General features: G+C 44.9%; 1 protein-coding gene and 1 pseudogene across 4 annotated transcripts in view; both read right to left on the minus strand.

The window, feature by feature from the left end:
• The window catches only part of CDS2 (CDP-diacylglycerol synthase 2), a 57,951-nt gene that overhangs the window by 22,942 nt on the left and 13,820 nt on the right, over positions 1 to 21,189 (minus strand). The window lies entirely within an intron of this gene.
• Positions 20,257 to 20,843, minus strand: LOC113937233 (annotated as a pseudogene).

The raw sequence follows: 21,189 nt of genomic DNA on the forward strand, positions 1-21,189 counted from the left end.
ACCCTACCTCTTCCCACTCCTTCCTAATTCCCAGTGTTTCCCGAAGTACTGCCTTTGGCTTACAAAAGCTTACGAGGCTCCCTTTTGGTCATAAGTTGGTGTCGGGGTACGCCCTCTGACCTTGTTATTTCTCAAGACTCTACAGTGACACCCACAAGTGGCTGATGGTCAGAGCTTAACCAAAAAAAGTGTGGCTGTGGCCAGGCTACCCAGGAGCCCTTGACATTGTATCCACCAGACTCCAGGCAGAGGGTACTCACCCTACTCCACACCCCATTTCTTTACCAGATGCCAACTCAGTTTTGTACCTTGCTAAGGAAAACATATTAATATTCTGTTCATGTTTGCCCATGAGGGGCAAAAAACTAGGGAAAGAAAGTAAGGGTAGCATCCACCAAGCTCTTCTCTTTTTCATTGTCAGGGAAATTTCATTAAAAAGGCAGTGCTCAGGGCACTGGCTGGTTCTGCTTCCAACAACTCTGACCTTTCCACTGGCAATGCATTCAAATTCATAAGTTTCATTACTCGGTGAATTATGGAATTCATACAAACTATGTTTTGCGCTGCTTTAGATGCAAATCATAAACCTTATCCTGGAAGAATGTCATCAGGCCGAGCCTAACCTTTCTGCTAAATATTGGGCTTGCCATCTTTTTAAACCCTGTGGCAACTGCCAGGACAATCCACTCCCCCACTTACAGACACATCCCCAGGAGAGAAATTGCCAGAAACACCTCAATAAGAGTATCAGAGACCTATGTGTCCCTCTTACTAAGAAAGTCAAGTACAGGGTGGGTGGGTGGGTGGGTGGGTGTGTGTGTGTCTGTGTGTGTAGTGTTAGCAATAGCAAATATTTCTAGCTTTTTCTAACGTTAATCCCATTTGACACGTTCACTTGTTTAAACAAAAGATCAAATACGAAAGAGAAGTCCTACTCTGAAAGTTCACAATCATCCCCCCATACAGCCATACCCTGTCCTCCAAAAGCCTCATATAAGCCTCAATATGACCTACAGAAAATGCATTCAGCTACTCCACATGGATTGCTTCACCAAAAGTACTTCCACAGGTGAATGCACTCCACACCAAAGGGTTCCAGAGAAAGGACATGAAAAGATGCATGCGAGGGGGACTCAGCTTTTAAAAACCTGACTCTGGCTATGAACCAATTCACCTCCAGACGACACCATTACAGGGGCCTTTGCAAAGAACATAATACCACTGATGGCCACAGGCCCAGACAGGGCTCCCTCCGAAGGACAACTGTCCCCGGGACAGCGGCACTGGGATACACATGCCCAAGCGCACACCACGCCCTTTGCCATCACCTCCTCTAAGACCTCACACCACTGATCTTTCTCCCTCCCTCTTGGATCCCCCCCTCCCCCTCATCACAGGCCCTTACTTACAACCAGGTAAGCAGGCTCAACAATAAAAAGCTTTTGATAGCTCATCCACCCAGTGCACTTTCTTCCCTACTTCACAGGTGAATCTTTGGCAAGAGCTGTGGACAACCCACCCCCTCTCTGACTGCATCGCTCCCCAAGCACAGCAAGCCACCTGCCTGCCCAGCCACTCTGCGGCAGCACTCTCCCCTCACCACGGACCTAATCACTAAACCCACAGCACTCTTGTCCTCCGCCCCACCTTCACTCAGGCAACGCAAAAGGCACACCCATCCTTTGCTTCCAGGCAGCACATCCTTCCCCGGGGCCTCTCTAGCCGGGCCTTCTTTAGCCAGCCTTCTCCTCGGCAGCTTCCTCTTCCTGCCTCTTAATTTGGGGGTTCCGAAGGGTTTCTTCTGAGGCTCTTGCTCTTTACTACCCACTCTCCCCAAGTAATCTCATTCGCTCTGCCATTCATCCAAATGTACTAGATGTCTCCCCTTGTCTCCCACAGACAACTAAATTCCTCCATGTGTCCAAACCAAAGTATATTCTTTCCCCTGAATTCTCAGGTGAGAACTGTGACCATCACCCTTGGTGGCTCCTCCCTCGGCCCCTAGAACTATCTATCACCCAGTCTGTTAATAGCTCCAAAAAACCTTTCCACTCCATCTACTCCTTCCTGTCTCCTCTGGAACTCCCTTAATTCAAGCCAACACCATCTCTGCACCGGGAACCTGCAGCAGCCCAACTGGTCACCTCACCTCCAGTCTCAAATCCACTCCTACTTCCCCTCTACTGTTTATACTGCACCAAGAAGGACCTTTCCAGAAAGAAAATCTGATCATGTCATTCCCTGTCCTGAACTCCTTCTGGAGCACCGCGGTCTAAATGGAGGCAATTTTCCACTGGTAATCTAAAGGACAAACAACTACAGGATAGGTCTACACTTTTTTAAATGGTGTACCAGCCACTTTGAGATCAAGGTCTTATTTACCCTTCCAGCTTCATTCCTCACAGCCATTCTGAAGTACAGTCAGTTCCTAGAACAGGTTGTACTTTCTCACCTCTAGGACTTTTGTTCATTCTGTTCCTACCTAGAACAGTCTGCAAATCACTTCTATGGACACCCATCTCTTTTCTTTCTGGTCAAATTTAATTTACCCTTTGAATCTCGGCTAAGAGACCCCTTTCTCTCCAAGCCTTCCCCAACTCCCTGTGTGCCCCAGCGGCCCCCCCCCTAACATTTCTCAAGAGCACACCCCACACTGCATGGTCTCCTGCTCTTGATTTCCTCACCACAGTACACCCAACATCTGGCATGGGGCTCACAACAGAGAAGACAGTTAAGTAGGTCTTACCACATCTGCTGAAGGGGCCACAGCCAATCATTCAGAGAGGATCCAGGGTTTACTGAATTGGGAGACAGCTGGGTGACTCAGCAACTCATTTTCTGTGCTCTTAACAAGTACTACATGAAGGGGGGCGCGGCTGGGCGGCTCAGTCGGTTGAGCGTCTGACTCTTGATTTTGGCTGGGGTTGTGACCTCAGGGTTGTGGGATCTAAGCCCCATGCAGGGCTCCGTGCTCAACGGGGAGTCTGCTTGAAGATTCTCTTCCACTGTCCCTCCCCCCAGTCGTGTGCATGTGCCCGTGTGCACATGCGCTCTCGGGCACATGCACTCTCTGTCTCAAATAAGTAAATATTTTTTTAAGATTTTATTTATTTATTTAAGAGGGAGGTGCGTGAGAGAGAAAGCACCAATGAGGAGAGGGGGCAGAGGGAGAGGGAGAAGCAGACTCCCCTGCTGAGCAGAGAGCCCGAAGCAAGGCTCAATCCCAGGACCCCGGGATCATAACCTGAGCCAAAGGCAGATGCTTAACTGACTGAGCCACCCAGGGGCCCCTAAGTAAATCTTTAAAAACAAAACAAAACAAGTACTATATGAGGCATCACTGGGTTGTAGCCCATGGTCCCACTGTCCATCTTCTCTTTCTTGGACATTGTCACAGAAGCCCTGATTTTTAGCTGGGCTTAGAACCAAGCCTACGTTTTCCAATTCTAGCCAATGAATCATTAGCAGAGATGTTGTGTGCAATTCTACTGTTCTTCTTTCATGCTAACTAGAATGCAGACTGGCTAGCTGGAGCTCCAACAACCAATTATGAGGTGAAATCCACCTCTTATGAATGACTAAGCAACAAGATGGAAGGAGTTGTCAATGAGGAAAAACCAGCAATGGAGGATGACTGTGTAGCAGGACAAACAAAATAAAAGGGCCTGCACTGCTTATTACATGAGAAGAAAATCACTTCTATCTTGGTAAGCCACTGTTATTCTGGGTTTTCAGTCATTTGTGGCCAAATGTATCCTAAATGCTATAGAGGAATTCAAAAAGCCCAGGATTTGTAATAGAGGTATTTCTGAGAACAGTTCAGTAACAGAAGAGGAAGCCTGCCTGAATGCAAGGCTTTCAAATTCACACACCACAGGACTGGGTCTCAACCTCCTCGAAAATGCCAATTTCATATGTTAAACCAAGAGTTTGGATGACAGAGAATGAACAAGAATTCTCCTTTCTCCCAACACTCTTTCCCACCGTCCCCACTAAACCTCCCTCTGGAATAAATGCATCTGTTTACTAAAAGAACAAGCATACAACTCTAATCTAGTACCCATCATCACAAGACATTTTTTCATTCAGGTCAGAGACAACCAAAGGCGGAAAAATGGCCTCCATCTCCCAGAAGGCTCTGCCCAAGGTTCTGTCCTGATGAGATCACTTGTTTTTCCATTGTCTTACAGAGTCAGAGCACAAAATACTTAGAAGCCCTGCTGGAGTCCGGATAGGTCCTCTTACTTTCTGTTCCCTAGTCACAGATCTTTATTTAACATTTAAGGAAAAATGAGTCTTCAGCCTTACTGATGGAGAAAGCAATTAAAAAAAAAAAGCTTCCTCTTTATTAGAAAAAGATTCTTTCAAAGAGAATATATCAAATATTACCCCAAAATCTAGTAAGATGAGGAAGAAAGATGTATTTACAATCCCAAAAGTGGGCTCAAGCATGCTCCTAAGACCTCTGCCAGAAAGGGGAACCAGGACCAGCTGGTGAGTTCCATATCTGAGGAGCCCCTAAATCATAAATTGCCATCCGGTACCCACTTCAGTGTCTCCCATCTCCAACAGTGCTTACTACAAAGGTGACAAAGTAAGTGGACGTGAGAGGTGATGTCCCCAGTGTCTTGTGCCCCAACCTCTCCTGCCCCCGTAAGTGGGCAAGCACCCTGAGCTGTTTATTGTATTGGAATATTGTCATTTTTGTATTCCTGAATCATAATAGTCATGGAAATACATGCTAATCAAATAGATTCCAATATTTCTCCACTGGGAAACAAAAATTTAACAGTGTTCTCAATCCCAAAATTGTTATATTGACGAAATTATGAAAGCAACAATGTGAAATGGCTCTTTTGATAAATCATTAAGGATGCCTTGGGAAAGATGAAATAGGAAAACGAGAAAGCCACTTAAGAAATAAAAGGCTCAGGGCTCCTGGGTGGCTCAGTCGTTAAGCGTCTGCTTTCGGTTCAGGTCATGATCCCAGGGGTCCTGGGATCGAGCCCCACATCAGGCTCCCTGCTCCACGGGAATCTGCTTCTCTCTCTCCCACTTCCCCTGCTTGTGTTCCCTCTCTCACTGTGTCTCTCTCTGTCAAATAAATAAATAAAATCTTTAATAAAAAGAAAGAAATAAAAGACTCCTGATCACCAAAGATGGGATAATTTGAGTGTTGAAAGACGAAATGTGATTTAAACACAAGTATATGAAAATCTGAGTTCATAACGATAACTGTAAAAAGCCACGCTGGCCACCTTTGAAGGTTGCTGGGACACCAGATCATCATTTGAAAATCAATAATTAAAAGGAAAAAGTACTTATCATGCCCTTACCACACAGTGGGTACCAGGAAATTGATTAAACTATTCTTTTGTGTTTGAAAAGTTCCTTTAATAACAAGATTAGGAGGAAAAAAAAAGTGTGGGGGGTGGTCTGCTGAACTGCAAGTGACTTTGAGATATCCAGTATCTCAGCAGAGAAAAAACATGGCCTCAGTGTGATGCCCCAGGCTCGGGGAACTAAAACAACTGTGAAATTTCTTACACGTGAAGTAAATAAAACAGCCTTGATGCTGTCAAACTGGATGGACTTTCCAGTCTTCATCTTGCACCTCTTGGCAATATTAGATCTGGTGGACCATTTCCTCCTTGAAACATTCCTCTCTTAGCCCCCACGATACATACTTTCCAAGTTCTCATTCTACCTGACTAACTGCTCTGTCCCAGTCTCTGTGCTACTTTCTCTCTCCATGACCTCTAAATGTTGGACCAGTTCTGGTCAGATTCTAGGCCCCCTACACTCTCCCCCTAAGTATTATCATCCAACCCCTTGGCTTTAATTTCCAATTCCACCAACCTCAATCCCTCCTCCAGTGCCAGACACAACTACTGTTTCCAAATACTTAATGACATCTCCACCAGAAAGTTCTCATAGGCATCTCAAACATAACTAGCTAAACAGAACTACAGATGGTGCCCATCAAACTGGTGATCCTGAGGCCTCACCTTGCTGACAAGTTTAACACCACAATCTGTATCCTGTATAAGCCAGAAACTTGGGAGTGATGCTTAATTCCTCTCTCATCTTCCCCCAGATACCAGACATGCAGGTGGCTCCCTCCAAAAGTCCATTCCACTCTTCCTAGATGGCACACAGTAGCCTGTGCAAACTAATTATTTTAATTCCGTGCCCGTTTTCACAGCGACAGGTTCCTGAAGAGGCGTTTTTATCCCCAACCGAAGCCCTGACTGCTTTAGAGTAGGCACCTGGCCTAAGATGATACAATCGACATACAGCTCTAGAATCTGGTAAGAAGGCCACGGGGAGCGACCCTTGGGCTCTCTCAGCCTCACTAGCCTGAGGATAAGGAAACCAGGTGCTACCAGCACTGGCTTGCACCTCCATGAGAGCCTGAGGATGACCAACTCCTGAAAGGCACAGAGAAGCGAGGACAGAGAATGCTTTAAGCCAATGAATTCCATGATTATGTGCAACTAAATTTGCAAAGTATTTGCAAATCCAAGTCCTGTCGGTTCCACGGCCAAAATCTATCTCAAATCTATCCTTTTTACTTCAGCAGTGACTAGGCTCATCCCAGCCCCATTATCTCTCGTCTACAATGGATTCCTAATTGCTCCTTCCACCCACCCTTCTCCTCACGGCCAATGATCTTTCTAAAATGTGCATCAGTTTGTGAAAATTAACGAAAGGACACCTCGTTCACAATGAGGTCAGGCGGCCAGCAGGGGACGCTCTCGTGCCCTACCACTCCTAGTCAAGTGCAGCCCCAACAGGAAGAGACTACCTTTCCAGTCAGCGGGTCAAGGCACTACTACTTTACTATCTCAGTGGGAGGAAGAAAGGTTCTTTTCCTTCCCGGGCCACAGCCCAGCCAATGAGAGACAGTCCCAACTCAACCAATGAAAAGCCACTAAACTTCGAACTCCCAGTTTACTCCCATGGACTTTTTGTTTTTAACAGCCTTGCTACCTTCCCCCATTCTCCTCTATAAGAGACCATTCTTCTTTGTTCTGGGAACTTGCCTATGGTTTTGCCAGTAGCCTCTGTTATTCCCGAGCAAACCCATTTTTGCTGGCAAAAGGACTTTTATTCTTAACGTTAACATTACTTGTGATAAGAAGTGGGATCCAGGGCGCCTGGGTGGCTCAGTTGGTTAAGCGACTGCCTTCGGCTCAGGTCAGGATCCTGGAGTCCCGGGATCGAGTCCCGCATCGGGCTCCCTGCTCGGCGGGGAGTCGGCTTCTCCCTCTGACCCTCTTCCCTCTCATGTGCTCTCTCTCTCTCATTCTCTCTCTCAAAATAAATAAATAAAATCTTAAAAAAAAAAAAAAGTGGGATCCAGGAACAGTCTCCCAAAACTCCAAGGCTAGTGGGTAAACCCAAGGTGCCTGTACCCACAGAGCCAAATGGGCTCACTGCTTTCTCGCTGACCCTGGAGTGTGAAGTGAAGCAAAGTTTTTCCTGGATTTCAAGCTCCACTTTGTGTCCAAGCTCTCCAGGCTTTATTTGAAATCTATCTTAAGGCCTTGTTTATTACAAGAGTACTCTTTTGGCCTTCAGTCTGACTCCTTTTCAGAGTCAGACATCCTGTTGGAACTGTCCTGGCCTTCAGCCCGATTCCTTCTGGAACCAGTTTCTTCCTGTTGAAACTGTGCTTTTAGGAATTTTTCTCCTTGCTCTAGAGAAAAACCTCTAAAACATGAGATCCCAGTCATCAGAATGCTTTGAGAGTGCCCCCTTTCTGGGACCCTAGCTGGTTTTATGTTTAAAAACTTTGGTCCCTCCACATGCACATTTATAACCAAACGGACTGACATAATGAAAAGTAATTTAGAGCACCAATGGCCATTATGGGGAACTTTCGATCTCCCCAAACTTGTTGTTCTCAAATTAAATCAGAAAGCTGTGGCTCCTTAAATGAGAGAGAGAGAGAAAGAGAGAGAACCGAATGGGATGCCTATTTTAATTGGTACCTTGAGGCCTCCAAACATTTTCAGGATTCTAAGTTTGCATCCGTGCAAAATACCATTTCTAAATTAACTGAGGCAAGCAAATCATGGAAAGAATTCTAAATGGCTTCTGAATCTTCTTTTGCTAAATGGACCAACTTAAACAAAACTAATTTAGAACTTCAGTGGCCATTATGGAGAACTTTCAATCTCCCCAAACTTACTTTCTCAAAACTGAATTGGGCAGCTATGGCTCTAAAATTGTCAAAACTGAATAGGATTTTGGGATTTCGGGATTTTGAAGCTTCCAAATATTACCAGGAATCTAAAAATGCCTATTCTAGACTAATGGAAGCAAGCAAAGGAGAAAAGGGGGGCTTCTGAGGCCTCTTTTTTCCTTTCCTGTCTTCTGTCTCCAATGTATCTGGTGTTCAGTCCCCACCTTTTCTACATCACCCCCCTCGTACTAACCCTTTCACTGAACTTCCCTTTTCCTCTGAACCCCTCCCCACTCCCTCCTTTCCTGAACGTAATAAAACCTGACCCTTTAAAGTTAAGTCTTTGGATCCAAATAAACGGCAGATTTCTTATGTTCCCTGGACCAAGGTCAGACTTAAGGTCAGAGTTAACTCAGACCAAGGTCAGAGTTAAAGAGTTTCCTAAAGTGACTCAGGATCCATGTTCGCTGAAGAATTTAACAGGGTTATTCTAACTTACCACCCTGGTTTCTAAGATTTGTATCAGTCAGGCCATGTGCTTATTGGTGAGGACCAGGCCAAATGCTGGATGAAACTAGCCCTATGAGAACATCCTAAAAGATTTAGAGACACAAACCCCTAAAACTTTGGCAAGATTCTAGAACGCTCACTGGAAATCTCCACCGGGCAGTTACAGTAGCTTTTCCTAAGCCTGCTGATTGGAACAAAATTCAGGCTTGCACACAAAATCCTGATGAACCTGGTCACAACTCCTATAACCAACTCCAAACCGTCTTTAAAGATTCTGGGCTTCCATAAGAGGCTGAATCCACCTGGGTAGCCTTTAACTCTACATTTACTAACAGGCAGAACCAGGATCTTTTAGTTGAAGGACCAGCATGGAATGGGAAACTCAGTCCACTCCTGAGTTCGCTAGCTTGGCAAACCAGCTCACTCACACCCAGCAGGGTCACCTGAAAGAAAGAACCAAAATTCTCAATTTTCAACTCTGGCAAATGAAGGCCCCTAAACAGACCCAAACCCCCCGGTTTCTGTTATTGGTGCAAAGGGCCTGGGCACTGGAAAAAAGACTGTTACACACTTAAGCATTCCAGAAGCCTTCAGCCTTCTAGCCAGCCTTTCCAGGGTCCTCCTAATTCCCAGTGATGGCGCTCCAACGACCGACAGGGACTCTTCCCAGTCCCCCCTCTTAATTGGCTTGGAGAAACCACTCTCCAGACTGAGAATCAATGTCTTACTGACCCCAGAGCTACATTCTCGGGTGCTCAGCACCACTCCTGGAAAGCAGGCCCTGCAGGCGTCAGAACACGATAACAGCTCCAATAGTGGGGGGGTGGTCTCTCTTAAACTTCAACAGGTTCCTGTCTCTGCCCCTATTCCCTTTGGTTTAGGCCCTTTGAGAGATTCCCTCCCTTTTCTCTTTAGTTTCTCCCCCTCATTCATTGACTGGGCCAAGATTTCTTAGAAAAGTATCATGCCAGAATTTCTCCCAAAAGAAGGAAATCATTCTAGAATCAAAATCGCCAACCAGGTGGATTCAATGACCCTTCAACATCTTCTATTTGCTCCATCTCTGATAGCACGATGGGGGAGTCTGGGGACGCTGCTCATTTGTCCCCATCAGCTACCACCCTCTTTATGGGCAGATTCCTCAACTGATATTGGCAGAATTCACAGCGCACCTCCCATCAAGATTCAAACCGATCCCTCACCACCTCTCCCCAGAACGAATACGCTATAAATAAAGAAGCCCTTTAAGGCATCAAGCCCGTAATAGGAGACCACGGGACTCAGGGCCTTATCATCCCCTGCACTAGTCCCTGGGAGCCCCTATTTTACTGTGAGAAAACCCAGTGGCCAAGGATGGAGGTTAGTCCAGGACCTCGGAGCTATAAATTACATTATCCCTGGGCACCCTGTTGTTCCTAACCCCCATACACTGACATCTGTTCCCAATGAAAGCAAATCCTTCTTCACTATAATTGTTCTATATAGTGCACTTTTAGTATTCCAGTTCATAAGGATAGTCAGTATCTTCTTGCTTTCACTTGGGAAGAAGAGTAATAAATCTGGACAGTAATGTTCCAGGTTACACAGGCAGTCCTTCTTAACTCTTTACAAACCTTAAAAGCAGATTTGGAGGATATAAAGTTTTCTGCAGGCTCCTGTTGGTTACAATATGTATATGTTCTGCTTCTCTTCTCCCTTTCTCAAACCTCTTCACAGGAGACAGCATTCACCTGCTAAAACTTTTGGCCTTAGAGGCACCAGGCTGGCTCAGTGGGTAGAGCATATGACTCTTGATTTCAGGGTTGTGAGTTCGAGCCCTACACTGAGTGTAGAGATTACTTAAAAATCTTTAAGAAGGGGTGCCTGGGTGGCTCAGTCTGTTAAGCGTCTGCCTTCAGCTCAGGTCATGATCCCAGGGTCCTGGGATCGAGCCCCACGTCGGGCTCCCTGCTCAGCGGGAAGCCTGCTTCTCCCTCTCCCACCACCCCCCCCCCAGCTTGTGTTCCCTCTCTCGCTGTGTGTCTCTGTCAAATAGATAAATCAAATCTTCCAAAAACAAAAAACCACTTTTGGCCTCAAAGGAACATAAAGTCCCCCTCTTCCCCTCCCTATCTCTCTCCCTCTCTCTCTAAATATATATAGATAGACAGATTGTATATACATAATATATATAATTATGTATATTTCCCCCCCTAGTTTGCTCAAACTCAGGTTCTATCCTTAGGGCATCTGATCTGGAAACAAGGACTACTTTTGTATCCAGACAAAACTCCTCATGACTGCTTAATGCTAAGAGATTACCTTTTGGCTCCCAGTAAAATTTACAGGAAACTCCTATAACCAGTGCAAATTTTTCATGGTTTGCTGACTATTCTTCTTTATAGGATGAAAATGGTAAATATCGTGCTGGATATGCTAGTGTGACTCCTTTTGAAGTCACTGAGGCAGCACCTTTACCTTTACTTCAGCCCAAAAGACAGTTACAAACCCTTACTTGAGCTTAGCTCACGGTAAAATAGTAAGTATTTATACTGATAGTTGCTATGCCTTTGGGGTAACTCATGATTTGGAATGTTATGGAAACAACTAGGTATCCCTACCACCAATGGGGACAAAATTAAATATGGCTTCTATGTCCAAAATTTATTAGATGCCATACTTTTGTTGGTTGCTCTGGCTACTATTAAGGTTCCTGGGCATCCCAGACTCAACTCCCTGGAGGCCAAATTGAACACCTTGCTGAAATTTCCGCCAAAAACACCATTCTCAAGGAAACCAACAGCCTAACTTATGTCATGTTCCAAAAGGATATTCTCCCAAATGATAATTTGGAAAAACTGACCAGAGATACCCAACAATTGGCCCCAGAGAGAGAAAAACAATAGGAAATCTAATCATTGTTGGCTCAATACAAAGAGAACACTGGTTTGGACAACATTACAATCCAGCCCTACCAGAAATTCTAAAATCCCTACTACTTAAAACTGTACATGCCTTAAACCATTTGTCTACTGACAAAATGATAGCATTCAAGAACCAATATGTTTTAATATTGATAAATATGTTTGGGTCACCATTTGTATGTTTTCACTGGACACACAAACTAATCACAGTGATTCCCCGTACTTCTTCTGGAGCCCCCAGGAAGAAGGCATGACTTTGCCCATGGGACTTTCATCTGCTGAAAAATCTTACAACCATGTGAAGCCTGAAAACAAAAGCAATGTGAAAGAGTGTGACCAAGGCTTGGTGACATTTGAGCCCCTAGATTAAATTAAGTCTGAAGCTGGAATTCCCATGGTCTTTAAGTTACATGAGCCAATGAATTCCTTTTTCATCAAATTTGAGCAGCTTCCTGTGTTTACAACTAAAACAGTCTTAGTTTTCTTCCTTTCCAATCACATCTTTTCTGTTCTTCTTCCCCCCACTTCTTTTTTTTAATCTTATTTTTTTTATTTGTTTATGTATTTATTTATTCATGAGAGACAGAGAGAGAGAGAGAGAGAGAGGCAGAGGGAGAAGCAGGCTCCCAAGGAGCAGGGAGCCTGATGCGGGACTCGAACCCAGGACCCTGGGATCACGACCTGAGCCGAAGGCAGACGCTTAACCATCTGAGCCACCCAGGCGCCCCTTCCCCACACTTCTTAAATGCAGGTTGTGTTTGTACATCGTATCCTTAGTGAGTGATCCACTGCCATCAGCCTCTCTTCTTTGGACTCATCCTCCATAACACTAGCTATGTCCTCTCTCTCAAGCAACAACACTGTATATCAACCTGCCAATAAGACACTTCGATGTCCAACCAGCACCTCAAACTTGATATGTCCAAATTCATCACCTCCTTTCCAACCCACACAAGCAAGCTCTTCCTTCTGTTTTCCTCCAAGACCCTAATTTACTTGAGATGCACTCCATGGGGAACACTGATCTTCACCACTGTCTCCAACCCCCTGTTGAAAACCACAGGCCCCAAACGGCATCACTTACACCAACTTCCCAAACTAGAGCTTAACACCGAATCTAATTGCAGTTTCAACTTCCCCCAGAAATGTAGTTTTAATTGGTTGGTCGGGAATTTTTAATCAGTGCTGGTAGGTCTGCCACATGGACCCTCTCTATCCCCCAAAGGGAGATAAGGTAATCTGCATGAGAAGACCCCCAGCTTCTCTCCCCTTGCTTGGAACAAACCTTTTGCTAATAACTTTCTTCCACCCCCAGCCCCCATAAAAACCTTCCATTCCCTACAACTCCTCAGAGCTCCCCTCTGCTTGCTAGATGGGATGCTGCCCGATTCATGAATCATGTAATAAAAGCCAATTAGATCTTTTTATTTATTTTTTTTTTTAAAGATTTTATTTATTTATTTGAGAGAGAGAGAATGAGAGATAGAGAGCACGAGAGGGAAGAGGGTCAGAGGGAGAAGCAGACTCCCCGCCAAGCAGGGAGCCCGATGTGGGACTCGATCCCGGGACTCCAGGATCATGACCTGAGCCGAAGGCAGTTGCTTAACCAACTGAGCCACCCAGGCGCCCAAAGCCAATTAGATCTTTTTAAAATTTACTTAGTTGAACTGTTAACACCCCCCCACTACACACACACACACACCCCTCATCAGTTCTCAAACTAAAGACCCTCTTACTACAGGGTCTTCCCTTATTCCCATTCCCACTGCTAGTAACCTTGCTGACGTCTGCATGTCAACCTTTCTCTACTTCACTGGCCTCCCAATTGGTTCTCCACCAATTCCTCCCTTCTCTAATTTATTTGGCACATAGTCCCAGATTAATCTTCATAAAGCACAGCTCTGATTACACCCCTCCTCCACTCATTTTTGCCTAGTGAATTAAAGATAAACTACCTCCATTCCAGGCCCTGCACACACCACATGCTCCATCCAAGCACAACTAACTACCCGTTGGCCTTGATTACATCCCACCCTTCCTTCTTTTCCCCCTTTGCTCCTTGCCTTTTCTCCTTCCTGCTCATCTTTCAAGTCCCACCTTAGAAGCCACCAAGACTTAAGGAAGGTCTTTACTGATTCTCATCTGTAGCAGACAGGAATAAAAAATGGCCCCTCCCTCAAAATAAATTGACCTAGGAATCTGTGAATATTACCTTACATAGCAAAAGAGTAAATATTCGGGGCACCTGGGTGGCTCAGTTGTTAATCATCTGCCTTCAGCTCAGGTCATGATCCCAGGATCCTGGGATCGAGCCCCGCAATGGACTCCCTGCTCTGCAGGAAGCCTGCTTCTCCTTCTCCCACTCCCCCTGCTTGTGTTTCCTCTCTCGCTGTGTCTCTGTCAAATAAATAAATAAAATCTTAAAAAAAAAAAGAGTAAATATTCCCTTATATGTGTGACTGAATTAAGGGTCCTGAAAGGAGGCGTATCCTGGATTATCCAGTTGGCCCCTAAATGCAATCACCTGTAACCTTATAAAAGGGAGGCAGAGAAAAATTGGACACACAGAAGAGACGCAATGTGAAGAGAGCACAGACAGAGATGTGGCCAATAGCCAAGGAATAGCAATAGTCACCAGAAGCCGGGAAGAGGCGAGGCATGGATTCTCCCCTAGAGACTCTGAAAGGAATGCAGGCCTGCCAACACTTTCATTTCAGCCTTCCAGCCTCCAGAAGTGATAGAATAAATTACTGTTGTTTCAAACCACCCAGTTCCTGGTAATTTGTTAGAACAGCCCCAGGAAACTAACAGACCATCCTTCCCACCAAATTTATCTCCTACAAATAAAGTTCCCACAGGATGTTACTTATACCTCTCTCACACCATTTGTTGCCCATTTGTATTTAAGAGGGAACTTGCCATAATCTGATTTGATTTCGAGCTCATCAAAAGTAGGGACTGCGTTATTCATCTTTGTTTATCTTGAATGCCCCTTGCCTGAATCTAGTAAAAGCTAAATAAGTGTCTTTTTAAAACTCATTGAATTTTAATGTTGGTCTGTTTTTTGGTTTTTTTGTTTTTGTTTTTTGAGACAGAGAGAGAGAGAGAGACTGAGAGTGCACACACAGGAGTGGTGGGGAAGGGCAGAGGGAGGGAAAGAGAACCTTAAGCAGGCTCCACACCCAGTGTGGAACCCGACCAGGTGGGGCTCAATCTCATGACCCCGAGAGATCATGACTGGAGCTGAAATCAAGAGTTGGATACTTAACTGAGCCACCCAGGTGCCCCAAAATTCATTAAATTTTACTCAAATTCATCAATCTTTATTTACAAAGCCTAGAATAATGGTGTGCCAACATTTGTATGAGGAAGACCGCCCTAGAGCTACAGCTATACAAATCCAGCTAATGACTAAAAGGGCTGCATTTTCAGCGTTTTCCCAAAGCTTAAAATGACTGGGGCCAGGGAGCTGGTGAGGGAGACCCCCGGGGGCACCCATAAAACCCAAAGTGGTCATGAACTGTATTTGCAGACGGTAACTAATGTTGCCAGGAATAATGACTAAGTGGGCAGAGTAAAACCTTTCAGAGCCCTAAATGGTTCAGTCTTGCCCTACAAAAGGTGTAAGTCTGCACATTTCCCTTGAGTAATGGAAAATGCTCCAGGAAGAGTAAGAACACACCTGTCCTTTGAGCCAATCAGATTCATTAGTGGAAGAGCCCTACTAACACTTTAAAATGCTACCCTCGGGGTGCCTGGGTGGCTCAGTCAGTTAAGCGTCTGCCTTCGGCTCAGGTCATGATCCCAGGGTCCTGGGATCGAGCCCCGCATCGGGCCCCCTGCTCTGCAGGAAGCCTGCTTCTCCTTCTCCCACTCCCCCGCTGGTGTTCCCTCTCTGGCTGTGTCTCTCTGTCAAATAAATAAATAAAATCTTTAAAAAAACAAAATGCTATCCTCATATTAAAAAATACCTGCTTTGTTCTCCATAACATCACTACCACCTGAAATTATTACACATTTGTCTCCCCCACTGGAACACAAAGTCCACATGGAAGGGACTTGGGTTATTCACTGTGACATCCCCATGGCCTATATACGAGGTCCCAAATACAGGTTTCTTCACAAAGGGAGGAAGAGAGAGAAGATGACAGGTTAAGGAACAACTAAGGAGTTCTCCACTCCTGAGTCTGTAGGTTAAAATGGCAAGCATAATTTCTCACAGGGCCAGCCACTCTGCACAAAATGGCACCAGCTCACGGCATTCACCCAGATTTGCAAATTCCGTAGTGGAAGGAATGAGAAATTCTTAAGAACGTTCTAAGGATGAGACATCAAACGTCCAAAACCAAGGTGGGTAGCAGAATGAGAAAATAATGTCCAGCAGCTGCTGACTGCTTTTCTGTCCAGCAATTTTGCAAAAGGGAAATACCTGCTTCCTGCAGCTTAGGCTTCCAGAAGCTAAGCCCCTGCCAAACTGGTTGTCACTCCATGCAAAGACAGACTGATGCATCAACCAAAAAAATTACTCACCATCTGTGTAACAAGCACAGCTGTAGCGGCCACTCCAGTCTTCACACTGTGGACAGGCTGGCTGTTGTCCCCACCCAACTCCATCTCAGCTGAGAAGTTGAGGTTTGGTGAATAGAATAAACTCTAACACCTCAGTTATCTGGTATTAAGGAAAAATCCACTAATCCACAGTGAAATTTCTAGATAACCAAAATGTACCTGCTTCATCAATTAAAAAAAAAAAAATGGCTTTCTTATAAATGTTTGGGGTTGCAAATCTTCTACCCAAAGATTATTATGCACCTCTGTAATGAGGACACATTTAACGACATCATCCTAGGGTTCCTTTGTTAAAAAAACAAAATTCAGCTGAGTAAATTTTAAAGATTTTATTGGCTTTATTCAATGAGTCATGAATGGGGCAGCATCCCATCTAACAGACAGAAAGGAGCTCTGAGGAGCTGTACAAAATGAAAAGACTTTTATAGGCAGAAGTGAGTAGGAATAAGGAAGTCATGCTAGGCCAAAGCAGACTGGTTACTGTGAGGTCATTCTCCTTTAGGGGATGACAGGGGTCTATCAGGCAGATTACCTAACTGGTGCTGTCAGATGACTTCTGACTAGTTTAAGATTCCATTTCTGGGAGAGCCGAAACTGATTATTAAGTTTCAGTTTGGTGATGTAAGTCTCCATTTGGAGACTGCTATCTTGTTTTCAGTGCCTGGAATCTCTATTGTTCTGCCTGGGCAGGATTCAGGCACTAACGAATGAAGATGCTGTCTGCCCCAATTGTACAGACTTTGTGCTTAGTGCTCAAGTTTGAATCCCAGAGAATCCTCCCTCAGTCTCAGGCCACTGGCTATCTGCAGACATGTCTTCAGAGTGTTTCCAAGCTGCCTCTCTCCCAGATAACTCAATGGAGAACTCAGATGGCCCAGGCTCTAAGAACTAGGCCTGACCTAAGAATGGACACAGCGAGTGAGCAATTCACAGTCCGAGAGGGTCCTCAGACTCAAGGTGCCCAAACAAGGGTTTCTAGGCATGCACTGTTAAACATCAGTCCCTGCTGTTCCAGAGTCATTTATTCCAAGAGGTCCTGGCTGCGAGCAATAAGCTCTCAACCAGAAAGGCTTGAGATTAACAGGACTGACAGGACACTTAGGCCCTGCAGGTAGATATTCTGCAGCCTGAGGAGACATCGGGTGAGAAGAAATCTATCCATAGGCTTCTACACACAGAGAAGGAAATGTGAGTCAGCATGCTTTGTGGCTGGTGACAGTGGGGAGCTGTCTACACCTAGTCCAATTCATCTGTCACACCTGCATGCCATCTATGCACCTGTAGAGTTTCATTCTATTAGCGGGACGCAGAGGATGAATGCCATGAAAGCCTCCAAACCACACGACTTCCCAAAACAATATGCAAATGTATACTACTCACAGTCACAAAAATATTCTCGGTACTTACTTAGAATTGTAATATTGGAATTCACTAAAGCTACATTAATAATGAATATCAATCCCATAAACACAAGTAAGAGAGAGTGGTAAACTAGACAAACAAAACAAAACGAAACAAAAGGCTGCAACCGACTTTCCAAAGAAGCAAGTCTATCTTAAGGAGAAGAATACCCCAGAAGAATGGGAAAGGGGGAACCGGTACTAGCTGTGTGATCTTAGGAGAGATCGTGTCACCTTCTGGGCCTCAGCTTTTTCATCTATAAGACAGAAACAATTCCTATCTCAGGGGTATTGGTGTTTTTTGAGCTGTGGATTGAAAACTACGGGGTCTTAAAATCAGTTCAGTGGGTCACAACTAGCAAAAAATAAAATAAAATATGGTTCCAGAAATCAGGCTACTTCTGAAAGGGGTACACATCATGTTAATATAATGTGGTACTTCAGTACTAGAAATAAATACTGACACGCCAATATTTTCTTTTTGCTCTCCAACTCTAGTCACTAAGCTCAACAAATTCCTCCTGAAACCAGAGGCCTGGTTCTCACTGCCTAGCCAGTTGTTAATCTTCACAGCTGACTTAGCACCACTCCACCTTCTGACCACCATATGTGCTAGGGACAGCCAAGCCTGACAGTAACCAGGAGCTTATGACCAAGTCGGCAGGAGGGCTGTGCCTTCAAGTTTCTTCTCCCAGGGACAGTCAGTTTTGCCTCCCTGCCAGAAACCATCATGACAGATCAACACATATCCTTTACTGAATCTTGTGGGAGCTACAGAACTCCAAGTCAAGGAGCCCAACTCCAGAGACTCTATTTGCTGATGAGACAGCACTAACCAGAATTTGGACAGTCAATTTCCATAGAAGACTGGAGAGTGAAGGAAGATGAAGAAATGGGGTGCAGGAGCAGAGAGGGTTCCACGGAGAAGCAGGGGCTGAAGTGAGCATCAGAGGGTAAGGTCTCCATGCCACACAGGCCTCACATTGGTGCAGCCTCCAGGGCCCGTGCTGAGATGCCCCTGCTTCCAGCATGCAGGCCCCAAAGAACTCTGGGGCCACTACCCCACCTCCTCTCTCCAAAACAGGTGCAGAGTGAGGCAAGTGCTCTCCCACCCCAACAGCCTGTTGGCTAACCCTGAGATGCTCACAGGTCCTCCTGTGTTAGGGGCTCTTTGGCCAAGCCATGGAAGGAAATGACTATGGAGGCCAAGAAGGCAGAATGGCTAAAGCAAAGAGCATGGAACTCAGATTCAGCCTACCTGGGTTCAAATTCTGACTTGAAGTTCAGGCCTTTTTGCTCATCCCTGTAAAATAGGAGTCAATACTTCTGATAATCCAGGTAGCCTGCCTCTAGATATATATACACAAGTCACCAGCTGGTCACTGCATGTGCAGGACACGTGTAATACATCACAGCCCTGCTGAACAGCGCCCCCTGGCCCTCAAACACCTGCTAGGTGATAACTGCAGCGTGTCTATGAAAAATTAGATTTTCAGTTTCCTTAACTATTAAAAAAAAAAACAAAACCTCTTACAAATCAATAAAATGTAGCCATGCCAATAGAAAAAAATCAGCAAGAGACAATTTGCCAAATACAAATAACCTGTATACTTAACCTCACTAATAATCAATGACATAAAAAATAAAATGGCCATAGAAGCCATTTTCTCACATCAGACTGAAGAGATAAAAAGAACATTCACGGTGGACCAGGCTTGGAGAAAATGAGTACGCTTATACAGTACTCATGCAAATGAAATTAGTACCACCTTTCTGAAAGGCAATTTGGAAGTATGTATTAAGAACCTTTAAATGGTTCACATCTCCTCTGATCTAGTCATTCCTTGACGAGAAATATACCCAAAGTGAGTATCTAGCGAAATACGTCATTTACATGAGGATGTTCATCATGCCCTTATAAGAAGAAACAACTTATATGACCTACTTAACAAAGATAGGGAAAAACACCAAGCAGCCACAGAAAAAAGATTAGCAGGGCACAATAAAAATGTCAGCGGCAGTTATATTCTAGGTAGTAAAATTAAAGGTAAATTTTTAAATATTTTCCCATCACCTCCACATTTTCCACCAAACAAGTATTGTTTCCATACTTTAAAAAAAGTACCAAATGGATATATCTAAGCCTCTCAACTTCTCTGTGCTGACACCTTTACTGGCTTCCTCCTAAACTTTCTGGCCTGGCCCTCAGGCCTTGCCACTGGGACCCCTCACTTATTCTTGGTCCATCTTTCCAGACACATTCCTGCTCCTTCAGCTCAAATGTCACCACCCCACAAGCTCTCCCTCTGCCCCCGCCCAAGCAGTGCTAAACAAGTCAGAATGATGAGCAAGCCCTAGTCCCACATGGATAACCACAGGAGACAACATGAGATTCTTCAAAGTAACCAAAACAACCAGCCCGAGGTCAGCTTCCCCGACCACATTATCTATAGTGAACTCGTCAAAGCTAAGAGACATTTGTGATGAATGAAGATGGAAATCCTGGGCCAAATTTCCCTGGAAAAAAAGGGGGCTTGAAAAATCTCAAACCATCCTGGTTTTCCATCCCCTTTTTGATCCCCTGGACACTAAAAGCCTTTGGTTTTTCAACTTCAAATAACAGCTCATTCTTAGATTTTGGATTTTCTTTTATCAATACAGTATTTATTGGTCTTCCCTTTATCAAACCCTGAGCCAACCACTTTGCACAGGCTGCCTGGGGAGGTATAAGAAAAGGAACATACAGGGCAGACGAGACACGGGAGAAAGATGGAGACACAGCTCCTTCACATAGTGAAGAGGATGAGAAAGGCCGCCATCAGGCAAAAGAGCCCCATGGTCTCCAAGAGGGCAAAGTCCAGAATGGTGTAGAAGAGCTGTTGCTTCAGAGACAGGTTCCTGACATGACCAGTGATGAAATCCCCAAACATAGTCCCAATTCCAGCCCCAGAGCCAGCCATCCTTACCATGGCAGCCCCAGCCCCGATGAACTTCCCTTGAAATGGCTCTGGTTCACCTGCGGCTGGGAATAAGTGAGGTCAGAAGACACGGGGCTGCCAAGCTGCTGAGGCTCTCACCTGTCAGTGTCTCCAGTGGTGCTTTTATTGATTTATTTTTTATTTATTTATTTTTAATTTATTTATTATTATTTATTTTTTTATTTTATTTTTATTTTTTATTTATTGATCGGCTCAACAGCTGAGAGGTGCTCCTGCCCAAGAAGGGGGTGGAGAGGAACTTCGCACAGACATACATTTTCAGGGGATGAGGGGCTGCGGCAGGAGAACTGCTCCCAGGGCACAAAAGACAGAGAGCTCATATTTTGGATACTTTAAGAACAATGAGAGGGGCGCCTGGGTGGCTCAGTCGTTAAGCATCTACCTTCAGCTCAGGTCATGATCCCAGGGTCCTGGGATCGAGCCCCGCGTCGGGCTCCTTGCTCTGTGGGAAGCCTGCTTCTCCCTCTCCCACTCCCACTGCTTCTGTTCCCTCTCTTGCTGTGTCTCTCTGTCAAATAAATAAATAAAATCTTTAAAAAAAAAAAAAAAAGACCAATGAGAAATGTAAGAGTCGTGTGTTAGAACACCAAACCCTGTAATCCGGATAATTCTTCCTG

The sequence above is a fragment of the Zalophus californianus genome, chromosome 8 (genome assembly GCF_009762305.2).
Source record: "Zalophus californianus isolate mZalCal1 chromosome 8, mZalCal1.pri.v2, whole genome shotgun sequence".
Taxonomy (NCBI): Eukaryota; Metazoa; Chordata; class Mammalia; order Carnivora; family Otariidae; genus Zalophus; species Zalophus californianus.